The sequence below is a fragment of the Pholcus phalangioides genome, unplaced genomic scaffold (assembly GCF_987345545.1).
Source record: "Pholcus phalangioides strain wild (caught in Gottingen) unplaced genomic scaffold, Ppha-v1.0 ptg000007l_1, whole genome shotgun sequence".
Lineage (NCBI taxonomy): Eukaryota > Metazoa > Arthropoda > Arachnida > Araneae > Pholcidae > Pholcus > Pholcus phalangioides.
The window spans coordinates 51747114-51766151 of NW_028301600.1; the positions used below are offsets into that span (position 1 = coordinate 51747114).

The 19038-nt window shown below is 31.7% G+C and overlaps 1 long non-coding RNA gene across 2 annotated transcripts in view; it reads left to right on the forward strand.

Moving 5' to 3' along the window:
* Window positions 1-9982: 9982 nt before the first annotated feature.
* LOC149085463 (uncharacterized) overlaps window positions 9983-19038 on the forward strand; it is a 72990-nt gene continuing 63934 nt past the window's right edge. The window contains exons 1-3 of one of the 2 annotated variants that reach the window (XR_016192852.1): window positions 9983-10045; window positions 11464-11594; window positions 14090-14142. This is a non-coding gene — a long non-coding RNA (uncharacterized LOC149085463). Of the gene's footprint in view, window positions 10046-11463; window positions 11595-14089; window positions 14467-19038 lie in introns of those variants that run through there. The other variant, XR_016192851.1, reaches the window with a different exon arrangement.

The following is a 19038-nucleotide window of genomic DNA, read 5'->3' on the forward strand; positions in this document are numbered from 1 at the left end:
ATGATAATTTAATACAAAAGCGACAACATATTTCTCCAATCTCTAAACATGTAGGAAAAAAAACTTGCTAAATATCCGTATTATCTATGAGGATAATGATAATTAAATTAGAGTAATAAGTAAATGTTAAATTTTCATTATCGTTATTTCTAGGCAAAATGCGTTCGCAACAGTATAAACTACCATTTTATTCCGATTCGCTTATTTATTTAGCAATTAATATAAATTGATATCAGTCTTTTGAGTGTACTGTGTGAATCTTATCAAACCTCACTATTCGAGACATGTCGGAAATAGACTTAACTCCAACATTTAAAAAACTGAAATCTCCCGATTTTTCTCAGCATGTCAGCTAATACGGGGGAAGGGATATGGTATTCATAATTCACACATTAATTTCTTAACAACGCTAACAATGACCTTAATCTAAAAAAAAAAATACCGGGAACAAATGTAAAGACATTTATACTCGGGTTAGCACTGCATATCTATATCCTTTCAAACTATACTCGTATAGATTTTTCGTTCCCCATTGTCTTCCGTCTACATTAAATAATCATTATTCAAAATAAACTCTACGAAAAGAAATTCAATATAGCAACAACCAAACCTTGGAGGAACTTGACCAGTTCTTTTAAACATTATGCATTTATATTCATGACGTCGGAATTCATGAACTTGGAAATTCACCCCACATTTTTATATACTTCTGATATTTGTATTCTGCCCGAGTTCCTATGAGCGGACGTTCGGATTTCGAGAAAATTTGAATACATTTTTATTCGTTCGTGAAGAATAACCAGATAACAATAAGATAGATGGAATTTTAAGTATTGCTTAAGCATTTTTCGTTACTAACTTGTGATTTCCCTCACCTAAAGGCTTTTATGTTTGTTTTGTGGTAGCGATAGTTTTGAGATTGTAAAAATTATGAAATCGAACTTAGTTTCTGAAAATTAACTTGTGACGTCAAATGAACGAATGTCAAAGTTCGAGATCTTTTGCACTCCCTACTTGAGTAAAAAAATAACCTTTTATCATATACATATTTTTTAAGGGGTGTCAAGACCCCTGAAGTCGATTTTTCAAAAATGATTTTGAAAAACATTTTATCCAATTTCAAATCAAATGCAAAATTTTTCTTGTCAATCGGTTAATTTGCTTATTCAAAATAAAAGAAAGAAGTAATGCATTATGTAGTGTAAATGTATTACCAAGGAATAACACTTTGAACCCGATTTTCTCAGGTTGAAAGTTTTTGAACTCATCCGTAAGATTAAGGGGGAAACAAACTATCGCACCAAACTCTCTGAAATTTTGCAAAAAATGTTTATTTGACATGTATTAGTGAAATGAACCTCGAACTTGAGTATCTGATCATTCGTTAGAACTTTATGAATTTTTAGTTTTAAAAAATATATACATTTAAAAAAAATCTTAATTCAAAGTCTTTCCATTGATCAATTGCTAAATCTGAGGTTCAGTTTATTAACACATATTGAAAAAAAAAACATTTCCGCAAATTTTCTGAATTTTTGGTGCAGTAGATTTTTTTAAATCTTACGGATGAGTGTGTGCAAACCCTGCAACCTGAGAAAATGGCGTTCAAAGTATTTTTTCTTGTATACATTCACACTATAATTCATTACTTCTTTTTTTATTTTGAAAGAACAAATTACCCGATTGACAAGAAATTTTTGCATTTTATTTTCAAAAGTAAAATATTATTAAAGTCCTTTTTGAAAAATCGACTTAAGGAGCCATGGCACACCTTAAGCAAAACTGATGGTGTGGGATAAGAACTAGCTTATTCAACCAGCATATAATTGAGAGAACTCTTCATTATTTTTTCACCAAAATTTGTGAACATCACTGATTGAAGACATCAACATTTTACTTATTGAACGGCCAACCATTTTTTCCCTACGAATGACTTTGAAACGTAATAAATAATCTTGATTTATGTATCATCCGTTGTTATGATGACTGAACAGACCTGCAGAGTTTTACAACTAGTTTTCGAAATTTTCCGATTATTCCGTTCTGCTCTGTAAAAAAATGGCGATAAAAAAAGGAGGAAATAATAAAGGAGAAAAAATAGATAGTTGCTTTCTCTTTTTCTTTCGATAAAAAGAATTTCTTGAGTTATAGTTTTTCAATAATATTCAATCAGATGTTTGGATATTCGCGGGTGCTTCTCTTTTCATTTTTACTTAGTGCTACCATATGTTCTGATGATAAGCCGGCCAGTCTGCTATCATTCCAACCTTTTTCTTCTCATTTTGTTTCATTTTTTATATTATTTTCCATCTGCCAGGAAAAGGGAATGCGTTTCGCAGGTGTTCAGGCTTCAGTCACAAAAGGTTGCTTCCCCCAATTCCAAAAGAGTTTCTCGCAAACTTTGCATTACGGTTTTATTAAATCTGTAAAAGCTTGGGCGCCATTTCATTTCCAACTTTCACTAAGAACCTCATCCATATTCAGGAAGAGAGCTCGCGGATTTTAAAAATGGAGACCACAATCCTTTCTGGCGGAGAACTATTTTATTATTCTCTTCTTCATAAGCAAACAGCCCGTTTTATAACTGGAACATGAAAATGGAAGGCAAAAAAAAAAAAAAAAAAAAAATGAAAATACGAACACAAATCGATGCTGGGCGCCCATAGCTCTTTTTCTTTCAGAACTATATCGTTGAAATATGAAGCCGCTGTATCTGATAAAAAATATGCGAAGGCATAGTAGTCATATCACAGGTTTTGGTAGTATGATTTTTATTGTTGGGAAGTGAGAATACCCCCCATTCCTCAGAATTTCAAATATCTCCTATGATTTTGGGTTCAACTAAAATTGCGTACTATAATATTTTGTGGGAAAGAGGTGAAATAAGTTGAATATTTTTCGATGAATCTGAATTGGCTGATTTCCTTTGGAAGACAACAACGTAAATAGTAATTAATTTTCATTATATTTCTTCAGTTTAGAAAACATTTAGATTACATTTGAGTTAATATCACGCATACAGAAAAATATCTGTCATAAAAAAAACAATCACTCAAGAACATTCATAATTTACCCAGAATTTTCAATCTTTCAAAGTAATTTGATTTGTGCCACATCTCTGTTAATCATAGCAATTTTTTGGTCATTATTCAAAGACTCTGTCTATTTAATTTATAATTTAAGACATGATCTGGTTATAATGTACACTTGTTGAAGATCAATTACTATTAAAAGTGAAACCTAAATTATATTAATTGTGTGATTTAACTCAGAACACTAATTTAGAAAAATACAAATTGTTTTCCAACATTTTTTTTTCCTAAAAAAATTTATAGCGCTAAGCAATCTTCAATAAGGAAAGGTATATGAATTTTTCTAACAACAATACAGTAAATGCAAAGACAAAGACATGCTACATAAAGCTGAGAAATATTGACTTAACATATATCAGTTGAATTTTTAATTGAATTTCTCTCCAGAGACCTATAAATTTCCAGTAATTCCCATTTAGTATCTCTAATTGAAGTTAGCACGGATCTAGTAATATGCAAAGATCAGAGTCGCATTGAATTCACAAATTACTTCAAATATTGTTTATAATCGGTTCTACTACAGATTCAGCTAGGAGATATAAAAGTCAGCATACAAGACGACATTAAATAATAATAAAGTTGTAATCTGGAATAAACTGAATAATTTCATGAACCTATATTTGCGTATTTTAAAGAATAAGGAAAATTATAAAAATACACAAGATATGTAAATTTTGCGGATGAAATTATTATCGTATTACCTGAAGAATACAAATATTCTTATACTGTGCATTCAAAACTTGGGAGAGATTTAATCCTCTCTATACATAAATTTAAGAAAATTAACTTCTCAACCGCTTTCGCTTTTTGTCTTTGTTAGTGTTGATTTCTTAAATGAGAAGTGATCCAGGAAATAAGACAATAATCGAAATTCATTCTTTGTTTATAATAGGATTACAGAAACATTAGCAAGCGGAATAAAATAATCCGAAATTATACAAATCAGCATTTCACCACTTCATCTTAAACTCCAGTCAGCGATGTGAAAATTTCGCTTGGACTGCTTCACAGAAGAGACGGAGATTTACCTGATTAAACACTTGGGTGCAATTCTTTGTCATTCGTTGGCAGGCGTTGGTTGAGTAGGCTCGAGTCTCATTCAAAAGGATAAAAGAATGCTTTGTTGGAGCGTGAAATGTAGTCACCCTTCTATCGTCATCTTTCTCCGTTCTTCATGTATTATGGATGACACCGCAGAATGTGATATCCACCACCTCACCCAACAGATAATTGCTAAAGCGATCACCTAAGTCGCCTCTTTTCGATTTCTCCAGAGCATTCGCTGACTTATCTGCCGCTTCGGTGAAAAGCATACGAGAGAGAGAGATACTCATACTCTGTTTTCCATTCATATATTTTTTTCAAATTTTCTCCTTCCTCTCCTCGTTTAAAGAAGAAAATACTGGAAAGCCCTTTAACTGGATTTTATTACCCCGACGAATTCTTTAGAATCACATTTTTAATATAATGCAAATGACTTCTCTTTTGGAATTCACTGCGAGCACTCCAGAGGTTGCGTTACATGTGTGAGTTGCTGTTTCGTTACCATAACTAACTATTTCAGATTCTTACGGGAACTTACACAGATCCTTTATTGAGATTCATTAGTATTTTTCGCAACGTTAAGTTTTTCTGATACTTATCTTAAATATTCCTAGCGTAGAAGAATTTTTCGAATCTGATACAACGCGTGTATGTTAATTAAAAAGTTGGTTTCGTTGGAAAAGTTTATGAGTCGACGAACAAACTAATTAAACAGGCTAACAATTCCAAATTATTGCATGCATTTTGAGTAACACTTCGTTAAGAATATAATCGCTCCATAATATTGAATTCATCGTGCAGGCAGAAGCATTTATCTACTAAAATTCGTCTATAAAAGGTTTAGAAATTTCAATTAAATTTACATGAAATATGATCAAAACTGAACATTTATTTTTAAATATATACTAAACTATAACATTAAATAAACATTTCCTTGGCCGGATAATAACTCTCATGTTTATTTCAATAGCTTGAACAATATTACTGCGAATTTCGAAAAGCGGATGCGCAAGTTACGAAGTACACAACGCGGTCGAGTCATGCGAATGCTAGTACAGAAACAAATAAGCTTACGTTGGCGTGACCAATGGTGCTCATGTAGCTTTCTAAAATGTACGCTTTAGGTTTATCGTAACTGTATCGTGTTGAGGCCTCTTGCGGGTCATCTTATGAATTTCCCACTTCTGTTTCTCACTCCGGAAAGACGATTCGATCCATAAACTAATAAAGTGCTTTCGCGAGGAGTTCGTCCTGTTTCACCGAAAATGGAAGAGATTAGATACGGAGTGTGTATTCCCTCTGGTTTACATCCCTTTCGTTGCTACAAAATTTACTTGTTAAATTGATATTTAATACAGAGACTCTCTGATCTTGCAACCAGGATACAAATGTTGCCTATAGAGACAATAAAGAGTTGGAAATGGAAAACGGGATTTGCCGAAAGATCGATACGCTTTGATTGCATGCAGCTACGTGTTATTATTTATTCAGAATTCTATGCCGGAACATTCGTAAGGCAGTAATGAAGGGATAATAACATACAACACAGTGAAGTTTTGATTCATTTCAGATTCGAAATGTTAGTCTAGACTTACGTGTAATTTCCGAAAATTTCAATATTTTACAATCTATTGGTAGATGTTATTCCGTTTAAAATCGTTTCATAAACCTTTGCTTATGTTATGAGATGAGAAGAATTTTACACGATAAACTATATAAAAATTGCATTCACACACAACGAATGCTAACGATTGAATATTAAAATTACTCAAAATTTCTACAATTCAACTAGAAGTCGAGGATATTTTAACTCTCTAGTAGATATGTAAAGAAGGACTAATCTCTAATGTATTATAAACGCGATTGAATTCACTAATTAAATCTCTGAAAATAATATGATGCAAAATATTCACCATAGTTAAATATATCTCGCAATCACTAATGAAAAAGGAATAATTACAAACTAATTCCAAGTCTTTATTCTTTTGAACGTCTGTAGTGATGCATCTATGCGTTAATAGATTTTACTTGATATTTTCATTCGGTCTTGTAATTATGTGAAATGAGTAATTTACTAGGAACAAATGCATTTCAATGTATTAATTTTCTTTAGGATAGCACGAATCTGCATGAGGTGATATAGTTTATTAAAACATCATATACCATCATAATTAATACTATATTTATATCGTGTAATTTTGTTTAAGGAACAGAGTACGATGAACAGGTGGCGTAATTACTGTTTCTATTGCTTTCCCATTTAATTAGTAACGACCTGCGTTCTTAGTCTTCCGCAACTATAGTTACATATATATATTTCCGCAATCAGAAAATTACTGATTGCGTCTCATTTTTATTTATTTTTTCCTCTATCAATACATAAGGATAAAAGAACAAATTTGCGATTAACTTCCGGGCAAAGAACAACCGGTATCCAATTAACATTGACTCAGATGGGCTTCATAGATAAATGTGATATTAATTTCCTTTCTCTGTCAACTGTTTTGCATTATTGCGTTTCATGTCATCAGCTGCTGCCCAGATCGATATCTGGGCCATAAGGAATCCGTGCAGCTTCAGAATTACTTACACAAAGTTATTATTAAAACATATTTTCATGATGACTTATTTCCCATTTTTGCCCAAAATAAACCTGCATAACTAACTATGTATTAGATATTTTGTGCATGATATACGATTTTGAAAACTATTTTTGGCACTAAATTAACTCAATAAAATTTTCGTCTACCGTTTTGGAATATGATGCAATTATCTGATTGACTAAGCACATTTTCAACTACACACGTTTAAAATTGAAATTTGAAAAATACTTGGCGTTAAAAAATAGAGATTGAGTGTCAAAAATGATAAAAAATTAGCATAATGGTCTTCAAAAGCAAGTACTCGCCGTACAGTCAACACCATCTATAGCAGCCGCATCAATATCTGCTGTAGATGGTGTTGGTACAGTTCTTTAGAAGAATCCTGACCTGTTTTTGTCCGACATTGCGTTTGCGTAAGGCCTTGTTGAAAAACAAAAATCCAGGTAATTTTCTTACAAATTTTTGTATGAAACAGATTTTCTAGAAATAAATGGTTTGATGAGTGTCAAGTATTTTTTGAAATTTGTTTACATAAATATTCAATTTTTTATCACTTTTCAAATATGAAATTTTCAGAAATGTCATCATAATTTTCGATCTGGAATTATTTTTTTTCTTACAACAGGAATAATTTTTTTTAAAATTGAAAAAAAACCCCCATTTTTCAGGTTCATTAGGTTTCCCGTAATAATAATTACTAATTGTTTTGAATAAATTAAATTAAATTAAAAAGCGGATTAATTGGAAGGTGTATTGATTAAAAATAATTTACTAGAGATCAATGTCCAATTTTTTGAAACTCCTCAAATATGTTATCTAAGTAACAAGTAATCATTTAAATAGAAAATTTGGTCACAAATTGAAAGAAGCCATAAATGGATTAAAAAATGGTCTTAACAGCAAGATGTTATAGATAGTATAATTCAAACTAGTGTTTTATAATTTCACGAGGTAAAAATATTGTATTAATACTTTTTTTTAACTATACAGGTTATTTCCTTGTCATAAAAATGTTGTGCATTTTCTTAACACGTGTTCAAGTTTATTCCTGACATCATTATACATCATTGTTTAAGTAAATTATTACATCTTTGTTTATATGTAAGCTATTTACTTTTCTTGGTGTATTTTCTTTATTTTATCCCAAAATAACGTTGAATTTAGATTTCGTATATGTGTGCATATGTATAAGGAAACCACAAGTAAACATTATCAACAGACTTTTATTATTTAAGATTTTTAAATATATACAGTATATACACTATATATCTTTCTTTCAGTCGCCGGTAATAATCTTTGCTAATCTAAAGACATAAAAGAACTGAACCATATGTACAAACATGGAATATGGCAGCATGTGAAGACGTGTACAAAGAATTTTTTTTCAAAAGCGGAATATGGAACATTGATTTTAGATTAAAATTCCAAATTTTAATATTAAATAGCGAATATAATGTATATCAGTATATAGCCTTACATCTGTTTATAGTAAAATTATTTGAGATATATTAATTCACTAAGTGTAAGAAGGAACTATAATTAGATACAGTGATCTCTCAGTTATAAGACTATTCATATTCCTGGTCAAAGATATAGCATAATAATGTTATTCTCTTATACTCCTCGCCAAGGGCGGTATTCACGGTTTAAACTATAGTCACAGTTTTTGGATAGAAGGTCGACACGGATTGGTTAAATTCAGGTTTTTAACCAATCCGTGTCGATCCCCTATCGAAAACTTGTGACTAGTCAGAGGAGCCGACGTGAAGAAAATATTGGAGGGCTGAAAGTTGTTGGTCGTCCCGTATATACGGGACTCAAGCACGTACGCAGGAGAGAAAAGGTGCATTGCATGGTTCTTTTAAGGAATTATTGGAAGGGACCTCAAAATGCTTCAGCTCCTATGTTTCTGCGCCTATGACTAAAGATTAATATATATATATATATACAAGGGCGGTATTCACCGGCATTGTTTAACCTATAGTCGTAGGCGCATGCATCTTGTTTACTTGTGCCCTTGCACCAACGCATAATTGAGAAATCACTATACATAAAATCAATAGATACTGGATGTTATGCCGAGGTGGATTTGAGGGGGGGGGCAATAAAAAGGTTTCGTCGTCTCTAACCGGGAATCTAACCCAGGACCTCTTGCAAACCAGGAACCACATTGACCATCATACCACTGAGACGAGGTCTTTTCGCCGATAAAGCACGCACAATACCGTGATTTGCTGAGCATAGAGAGACATTGCAGCCTCTCTTAACTTCATCGGATGGCCTCGAGGTAGCGGCAGTAAGAGATGGATAATGGTTTTTTCTCGGTCCACGATACATCAAATCCATAGACTATCTGGATATTATGCCGAGGTATATTATGTTTGCCTGGACATTCTCTCTACTCAGTCAGTCACGCAACTGTCCCCGTTTTAACCAGATATGAAAAAAGGCCTCATCTCTGTAGTATATTGATCAGTGCTCATGCCTGGTTTGCAAGAGGTTCTAGGTTCGATTCCTGGTAGAGACAACTGTATCCCCCCCCCAAGTTCAATTCGGCATAATATCTAGGAAGTCTATTGATTTGATGTATCGTGGGCCGAGAGAAAACCATTTCCCATCTCTATAATTAGATGTATTGACATTCAAAGGGACATAGACCATATTTCTTTACATCTTCAGTCAGAAAATTCCTCGTTGCGTATTTACCGTCTGTCGCTAGAAAAAGATGAAACAAAAAAAAATTCTGTTACGAAGAAAATGAACCTATAATACGCATAAGTTGTTAGTATAAAAAGATAATTAAAATTTTCTAAGAGCTATCGAAAAGAATGAAAGCCCATCGTTCTCAAAAGGAGATTACTTAAGATATTTTGTTGTTGTTATTTGGGATTTGTACATAGGGCGTCTTTTTAATGCTTTCTTGTAATCAGTGGTTCGTGACAAGCTGAAAATAGCTGAGGTGGATCTCGAAGGGAAGATTTCTCAAGTGTAACAGATGATGAATAAGATTCGAGTACCCTTTTCCGGATAATTTGAAGCACGAGAGGAGATTGTAGGTAACCTCTTTGGAAACTACTTTGAGAGCTGCTTTATTCTCTGTATAACTCGAGTGTTTTTGGATATATAATTTTTTTTATCCACTATTATTCTCTCTGAAAGATCGAGTAGAGGAAAACCAGCAGCTGCTTTGGCAGACTAGAGCAACAGCTGTTCGCTTCTTCAGGAGAATGTTATTCAAATATGCCATTATGCAGTCTTTGGAAGTAAAAGGATACGTTCATATAAAGAAGATTCGCCTTCTTTAAAGTAATTTTCCGATTTTTATATATGAATTATGCTTGTTTTTGCTTTATGGGTTATTTTTTTAATATTTAAATTTTATTTTTATTTTTAAGTTCTGTTCAGTAGTTCCAATTTATCTCTGTTGAGATTAAATAACTTCTGCTTTCTTTTTGTGTTAATGAAATGAACGTGACGATTAGTTTATCGGAATTTGATAAATGGTCGAAATACATAAGGATGCCGAGAATGTCTCATAAATGATTAAAAATGTTCGATGTGAAGACATCGTTTTTTTTCCTCTTCTTATATCAAGCTCTTCACGTTTGCAATCATGTTTTCATGACTTGATGTAATTTACTAAGACACTAAAATATTAGATTATGGATTAGATATTTCTTCCCAATTCAGCATCGGCTTTAATTTGTTCAAATCCTTGAGGGAGTTTTACCGTAACCGGGAATTGAATTAATTTAATTTAATTATTGAAGAAGTATGTATTTTCTGTGTTAAATGTGTCAATGAACTCAGTTTCATCACGCACATTGTATACTTCTTCATACTTTAAAAGGCACTGAATCCAATTAAAGTATACTAATACTTCACAAAATGAACAAAAATGAAAATATTTTTTTTCTATTTTTTTCAAATTCTAAACAGATATTATCGAAAACCTAACTGAGGTATTGAAGAAAATCATTCTTCAGGTTTTCAGTGTAGTGTATAATTTATCTACTTTTCCAATTAAATAAGAATATATCATCTAGTATATATTTTTTTATTAAATTAATTCATATAGTTTGTTCTAGAGCTTGTGTTTTTCTTACCGAACATTATGAGTACAGTATTCCTATGAAAACTATACATTAGAGAAGCAATGTGAGAAAACAACCTTTATACAGCTTCATTTAAAACACATATTTCGTTTAGGTATAAATACAGTGAAAGCTCAATATAACGATACTGTGCGGGGAAAGAAAAAAATAAAGTTGTATAGAGGTTATATCGAGAATATATAGATGCAGAATTATCATCAGTCGCCACCAAATTTAAGCTGTTGTTGTCATGTCTTCTGTATTCGCCAGTGTGAGCAGCCAAGTACGCAGTATAATTATAAAAAAAGAACATAACAACTAGAGAAAAATTTAAGACATGTGTTGTATAACAGTTCAATGTAAAATGGCATCGGATTTAGTGAAATTTAAACAAGATGATGAGAATATATTCTGGGCACAACATTAATACACATAAAAAATATATAATTTTAAGCAGTAATATGTAAAAAAATATTGTTAATTTTATATTTATCGAGCTTTTCGACGTGCGAGCAGTTTCAGAACGTGTCATCATAATTCGGAATGCTTTCTGCATATTTGTAAATTTCATATTTGTGGTTAGTATTATTAGTAGTTGGTTTTTTGACTGAAATGAATTCATTAATTTAGGAGCAGTAACACTTTTGAAAGAGATGTTTTCTTGTTTTCGGCATTTCAAAATCATGTTGGAATCTTGCTGCTGTTCTATTTGTTTCTCTCTGAAGCCAATTTTTATTTTTCGTCGCAAAGCCTTTCGTTCGGTAAATATATAATTGTCTGATGTCTAGTGTGTGTGAAAGGTAATTTTTCTATCGTTTTCAGTATGGTTTGTGTTAGCATAGTTCTTACCTTGTTATACGTGTTACTTAGTTTCATGATATCACAATGGTATGCTCCACACCACGCACATAAACCGTAAGTTCTAATTGAGAAAACTCACGCGTAAAAGACATCTTTCAAAAAATACTCCATTACCGAATACTTGAGCTTGTCTAAAAGAGCTGTGTGAAATCGAATTTTTTTGTTATTTTTTTATTGCAATGAATATTTCATTTTAAGTCATCCCGTATGGTTACGTCTAAGTATTCGTATTCATACACTCTCTGGATTTTTTGGCAGTTGCAATTTTGTTGTGTTTGAGGATGACAGATATGAACTTTAATGGGGATTTCTATGTCAGAATTTAAGCTTCTCATTTTAGCAATCTGATATTTGGCCTTTTGCACGTTTAATTCATGTTTGTTTGCAACCATACACTGATTAATACGTCTCATATCATCCTCTGCCTTTGTTATTAAAGTTGTTATATCGTCATCCTCTAAGTACAGAGAAATGAATTGAGCGTTTAGTTTCAGTTTATAGAAGTCGTTTATGTAAATGAGAAGTAATGTGGGACCTAAAACAGGTCCCTGGAGGACCCCCTTTACTGCTTGTTGTCTGTCAAAGTAATATGTCATTATAGTATTCGTTCTCGTATACCAGCTCTATGTAATTTTTCTGTTAATACGGTCAAATCCACATCTTATTTCAGGTCTAAATAAACAACAATAGTGTATTTATTGTTATTGCAACCGGTATTTAAATAGTGACAGATTTTGATTATAGCCATTTCAGTGTTTTTATTTTTTTGAAAACCGTATTGATTCGGGGCCAAATAATTGTTATGATTCAAAAACCTATTAGTTGTTGACACATAAATTTTTCGATTATTTTAGAAAAAACTGGAAGAACCGATATTGGTCTGTAGTTTATCATTTCATTTCTAATTAAGCAGTGGAATTTTTACTTTTGATTGTTGTACCTAAATTTTGAAATGACTGCTTTTAACGTTACAAACTCAATAAAAATATTCAAAAATTTTAATAAATAATGATTAATTTAATAATAGTTAACAATTTTAATTTCATAAAACATTTTTCCCAAATAGTTTTCCTTTCATATTTTATTCATGTTAACATTTTTATGCAGTTATTTTTTTTTTTGTAAAAGTTAAATAATAGTGTTTTGCATATAATAGTTTAATAGACACACTCGAGAAACAACAACACGAAAATTTGAAAGATTCGTTCGTGTTGCAAATTATTAAAACTTTTCTAAGCAGTGCGATGTCCTTTAACTTTTAATGAGCAATATCTCAGCGAATATTTCACTTAGAAACATGACATGATTTTTGTTAGGCTCAGTGGGGATAAATATTTCAATTGGAAGTTAGACGACAGGAAAATCGTATAGGAAATGAATTTTTGCATTTTTGTACATATACAGCTCCTAGTAAAATAAGTGATGTATGAAAAATGAGCACGTTATTTGGTTCCCTTTTTATATTAAAAGTATTTTTCCGTAATCAATGGTTTTAAAAATTATATATAAGCATAAAAAAATAAACAGATCTCTTGACCATATATCAAAAAACACGTGAAATGACGAATAAATAAATGTTTTTAAATAAAAAATCTATGTGGGAAATGTTTCTCTCTTGCAATGCATTGGTACGAGGATAAAAACCTCGAAGAAAATCTAATTTGGGGAAATGCAACGGAAAAAAGTCATTGTAATGTTTGTTTCCTCCGTATGTACATTTCACAGATGAAATGAGATGATTGGGACTACAGAGTAGAGTATCATGACGTAATTTGGCTGTCGTGTATTCCAGTTTGTGAATAATTTATTTATCAGGCAGAAGTTGCACGTGCAAGTATCAGGTGTGCAGAGAGAAAAAAAAATAGTTTGAGTGCAACGAGAAAAAACAAAACGATACAGGCAACAACAGCAAAAAAAAAAAAAAGCTCGTTATTGCTGCGAGTGATGCCATTTCCAGGCCAATGGGTATGTAAGAGCTGTGCTGTTAGCGCACATTTTTTGTTTTCTGTAGCATTTGTTGAATGTTTCATGCGTATGACTTTCCTTTTCAACGTTACTAAGGAGAAGACCCGACTCGTTTTTCTGTAATTTGGTCGAAAACCACGTTCGGAATTTACTAAATTATTCGAATGCCGAAGTGAGCTTAGAAAACAAAGTATATATTTCTCGGCAAATTCCTAGTATCAGGAGGTGCATTTCTCGCAGCAACACAAACGTGCTCACTTAAATGCACAAAAATATTATAGTATTAGAATTCCTCAACTTTTAAGCCTTCACCCGAAGTTATTAGACATATAAGACATAGCATCAGATATTCACTAAACTGCCGAAATGTATATTCCTAAACTATCAGGATATTCTAATCTTTTCGATGATTTTGTTTGTTTTTTTACAGACAGAAGGTAAGATGCAACGGAAAGTTCTCCGGCAATTTTACGGGCAACGCGGGTATGCTGTTTTATTTTCTTACATTCCACGCTGTCATAGTTTCAAGATCCTTACCTTAAGAAAACAAAATTCTGACACATCATTAATTAAATCTTCATTCTAGTGGAAGTCGGAATGAAGCAGCTGCGAGCTATTTCACTAGAGGATATCAGCCCTGAACACGCGCCCTTTTGGCACCCTTGGCATGTTTCTCCTTTTCTTGAGCGTAAATTCCTCTAGATGACTTTGGGTACTGGCTTCATCCGCTTCGACCCACAGTGAGATGAATGCGAAGTTAGTTATTAAATTAATTAATCCAATATACTGCCAATTAAGAGCTGCTTGACAAAGGCCAGTCGTCCATTTGGGTGAAATTGGAATGACTTCTCGAGTATAGAGTGAATTTCACTCGTGGAATTATTTAATTAATTTGATAATTAAGTTTCCCAAGCTCTAGCTTTGTATCTTGATCGTTACCAAGGCAGTGTAACGTTGAATAAGATGAAACACACGAAGAGAAGAGGTTTTAGAAAATTACATTTGACATTTGAAGACGATTTTCAATCAAATAAGGGCGCAGCGTCGGATAAAACGTCAAATTATGTCGAAGATTATTTTTCTCATTTTTACCTGAACTGTTAAACGTAAAATTCGGCAGACTATCAAAGACGTTGTTCATATCGTTAATTTGTTGAATATAAGAAACGAAGAGTATTCGCATTACAATTATTGTATCGTTTTTTCTACTTATTTTCAGAAAAGTTCCGCTAATAAAGAAAGTAAAAATTTATGAATTGTCAGAAGTACCGTTTGTCAAAACTTGATCATTTGGAAGAAATAAATAATAAAATACCGTAGATGGATCGAATGAAACTGGAACATTATCTTATCGTGTGGAAATTTTATGTATATAAAAAATTACAAACTCTTTGAAGATTTTATGCTATTTTTGAGCGAACAAGTTAATATTATTGAGATTAAAGAATTTGAAGTAACATAAGGTAACATTACGAAATAATATCCAGCTCTAAAAAATCAATTGTTATGAAACACTTCAAAAGCATATTTACAAAGTAATTTTATTGTCAAGCAATTTGTAAATTCATCAGCAACATTTGCGAGGAAACGTCTAATAATAACCAAAAGGAGGAAATGGATAATTTACCTAAATTATAGGTTTTCGTTCTTCTCTATCTGCTGTACCATTAGCAAGTGTCATTTTTTCTCTCTCCCCTTTGAGCATGTAGATAGTATTTTATTTTTAGTTTATATATATATGCACTTTCAAACTTCAATTACCATTACAACAGATCCGTTTCACACTTTTGGCCTAAGGGGAAAAATTTCTGAATGAATAATTAAAAAACAATTCTCAAAAATGAGCATTATATAGAATTAGTCCGTTATTTGTGTTCAAAATATAGGTTTAGAAGTATGTAATGGTAAATAATCAGAAATCCAATTAAGTCTAAACAGCAACATTATAGACAAAGAAATAGAATTTTAAATTGATTCTTCAGTAAATAAACGCTAAATACTCGTGCATGTTATTACTCTCGGGCTTAATGTGTCTAGCTTCTAACTCAGTATTGAAATTCAAACTATTCATTGTAATTACTCCTACAATTGTTGAAAAATTAAGTTAAGGATAAATTTTGGGGTTGTTTGTGTAAACATAATTCCCATAACGCACAACCATATCTCGACTACATGAATTAGTTGATGCATCGCACATTGATTCGTTTATACAAAATTTTGTTAATTTTTGTTAATTTCTCGCATTTTTTATACCAAGACTAAAAAAAAGACTTTTTTCTCATAACATCTCTATTTTAATCATTTTTCTTCAATGTTTTGTTTGTTCCGAGTTTATGCAAAGTTGCCGCGTGTTTTATTTTTAAGAACAATTATATTTTTTTAAGATTAGAAAGAAAATATCCAATTTTTTCGCTTTTTCCAGTTTTTTTCTAATTATTATTTTGCTAACTGCATCAGTTAAACAGCAAATATTCAGTGTTCTTATGTTCTCAACGGACACTTCTGTTAACTTGTTTACGGTTTTTTTCCCTCTAACATATCGAAGTTATGCTGCGAAAGAGTGAAACTTTTTTATGCGTAATTAGCAAAATTTGATTATGAAGCTCATCTCGCAAAATCCTCGCTTCTTTTCACACATACGTTTTATTACATTTCCTTATTAAAATTTCATTCGAATTTTTTTCTTTGCGTTTACCTTGTCTTTGGTTCCCAGGTGTTGCGTCCAAATATGTTTAGGAAGACTCGGGAACTTTTCTTTCATATGGAATACGATTAAGACTGAGCGAAGATAATTTAATGCGTAATATGCTCGCTTGTTGTTGTTTTTTACACCAGCTGTAAATCAGTAAGTGAAAAAATTTTTTTGCGGCTTTCGTGTATTTTTACGATGGGAAGAAAATTAAGATAAAATGTAAGTTTCATGAATGTTTGACGTGAATATATATATATATATATATATAATCACTTTTTTTAACAACAAAGACATTGCTAAGTATTGAGTAAAAATTTGTAATTAACATATCATGCATATCAGAAAAGAAAACATCTTCGATGTTTTCATACGGTTCTAACCGTTTCAATACGGTTAATGACGATCTTCAAGACCGTCATTAACCGTATTGGTTGAAATTTCTCTCATTCTCTTTTGTATTATTTCGTCATAACATTCAACAACACATTCTTCTCTAAACATAGATTTCGATTTAACAATGGAATTTCCTTTTGCATTTTCTTATTCCGAAGATCGTACATAGCAGTTGACGGTGAAAAATAAGGTAGATTACAGAAAAATACATATCAAACATATCACAAATATTAAGAAATTTATGGCTGTGGCTGTTGGCTGCAGTGGTAGGTAGGTCGAGATGTTGATTCCTGTAGTCGGGAAAAATTCGTTAACAATTCCATACAAGAATGTGTACAAGGTGGATGTACGGTAAAATAGTAGTGATGGGTAACCGGATACCAATACAATATTTTGTAAAAATTAGAATTATACATGATTGGAAGAAAATGATTTAAAAATGCATTTTCCATTCAAACGATTGAAAGGAAATATGGTTTCATTTTTCGCTTTAAAACACAAATGTTTGATCGGGAAAAAGAAAGTCATTATTTTTACAGGACACTATAACAACAATTTTACAGATATACCGCAGCCAGTGATGCTTTTTTTATCTCTGCAATATATTCTCCATAATATTTTCGCGAAGACTCATTTTAAGTAATCAATCAATTTGTTTTCATTTTTGTATCAAATTATAAATATTTCCTGAATAAGAAAGTCCAGAGATGTACTTGCGATTCTCAGTCATGAGACGGATAAATATACTAATCCTGCAGCTGTAAGAAAAACCTCGTTTTGTTCTTGTAAGTTTTTTTATTACTGAAATTGTTTGTTCTAAATATAAGGAATCGAGAAATACCGGGTACCTCTTTGGTACCCTTGGGCAACTCACAATATTCAAGATGGTGTCTTCCGCCATATTGGAACCAGTAAGCGTTAAATATTACGTGATGTATCAGCCAGAATTTTTTTTTCGTCTGTTGCAGTGTGGTTTTTAAATTTATACATATATTCTAGGATTTTCTCGGGTGGAAGGGGGTTTCAATTTTTTTCATTCTGAAGGGAGGGACGGGTTTACGCTTTTTCTTGCGAAACAACACTATAATCTCTGCTCGGGGGGATTAAACCCACCCCTTGCGTATGCAAGTGGCTGTCTAAATAAAAATAAACAACAACAACAAGAAAATGAAGACGGTGAGAATATGGAATTTATCCAGATTTCAATTAACATACATTCGTCTTCATTTAGTGAGACATCGTTGAAAATGTAGCTAACCACCGTACTTCACTTGTGAATGTAACTTTTATATGAAAGTACTAATTTTATATTTTATTAAATGGGATACTTGTGTGAATATATGTTTTAAAAGTAATTAAATGAAATATCTGTTAAGAGATATAAAATAAAAACTAGCAAAAAATTTTAATTTTACTTTTTTCAGTAAATTTCTTGTAAATTAAGTAAAATTGTACATTAAAAATGGCCGCCTTCACTAATTTAATTTTTTTACTTACAAAAATGTTTACTTTCAGGTCTGTTCAGGTAATTTTAACTAAAATTAGCAATAAATATACGATGAAAACATGTTCACATGTTTCATCATGTTTCACTATGAAAGTACAAATTTTCATAGAACCTAAATATTTAATTTAGGGATGGCCGCAATCTTGAATTCTGAGAGTTGCTCAAGGATACTGAATGGGTACCCGCTGTTTTATGAATCTACATACCCTAAACATAATATACCAACAATAAAAAACAACTTATTAGTTCAAAACAGGGTTCGGCGAAAATCCCTATTTGGCTGCCAGACTGTATCACCAGTTGATATATTTAAATTAGTCAAGCTCAATAAAGATTTGCTTTAATACTAATATATATTCAACGGTAAATGTAATAAATGCAGTAATTATAAATAATAACCAATTTTTAAGCATACTTACCAAGAATTTTTGTAACTTTGATAAATTTCCATAAATTTATCACTTTTACCGACGGTTATGCATAGTACCCAAGCGTCGTTGATAAATTTGATATATTTCTCTAAATTAATCACTCTTACCGATGATTAGGCATAATACTAAAGCGTCGCGTTGTTGGTAAACATGATAAATCGTACTATATGATATACTATACATGATAATTCATAAATGTTTTGTATCATTATATCGGGGTGCAATCTCAAAATTTGTTATGATTATATCGGGGTCAGACTATATTCATCACACATACTAGACTCATTTGGAATTTTTTTCATATTTATCAAATTCACCAATTACACTTGGCGCTTGGGTATAATGCATAAAAATAC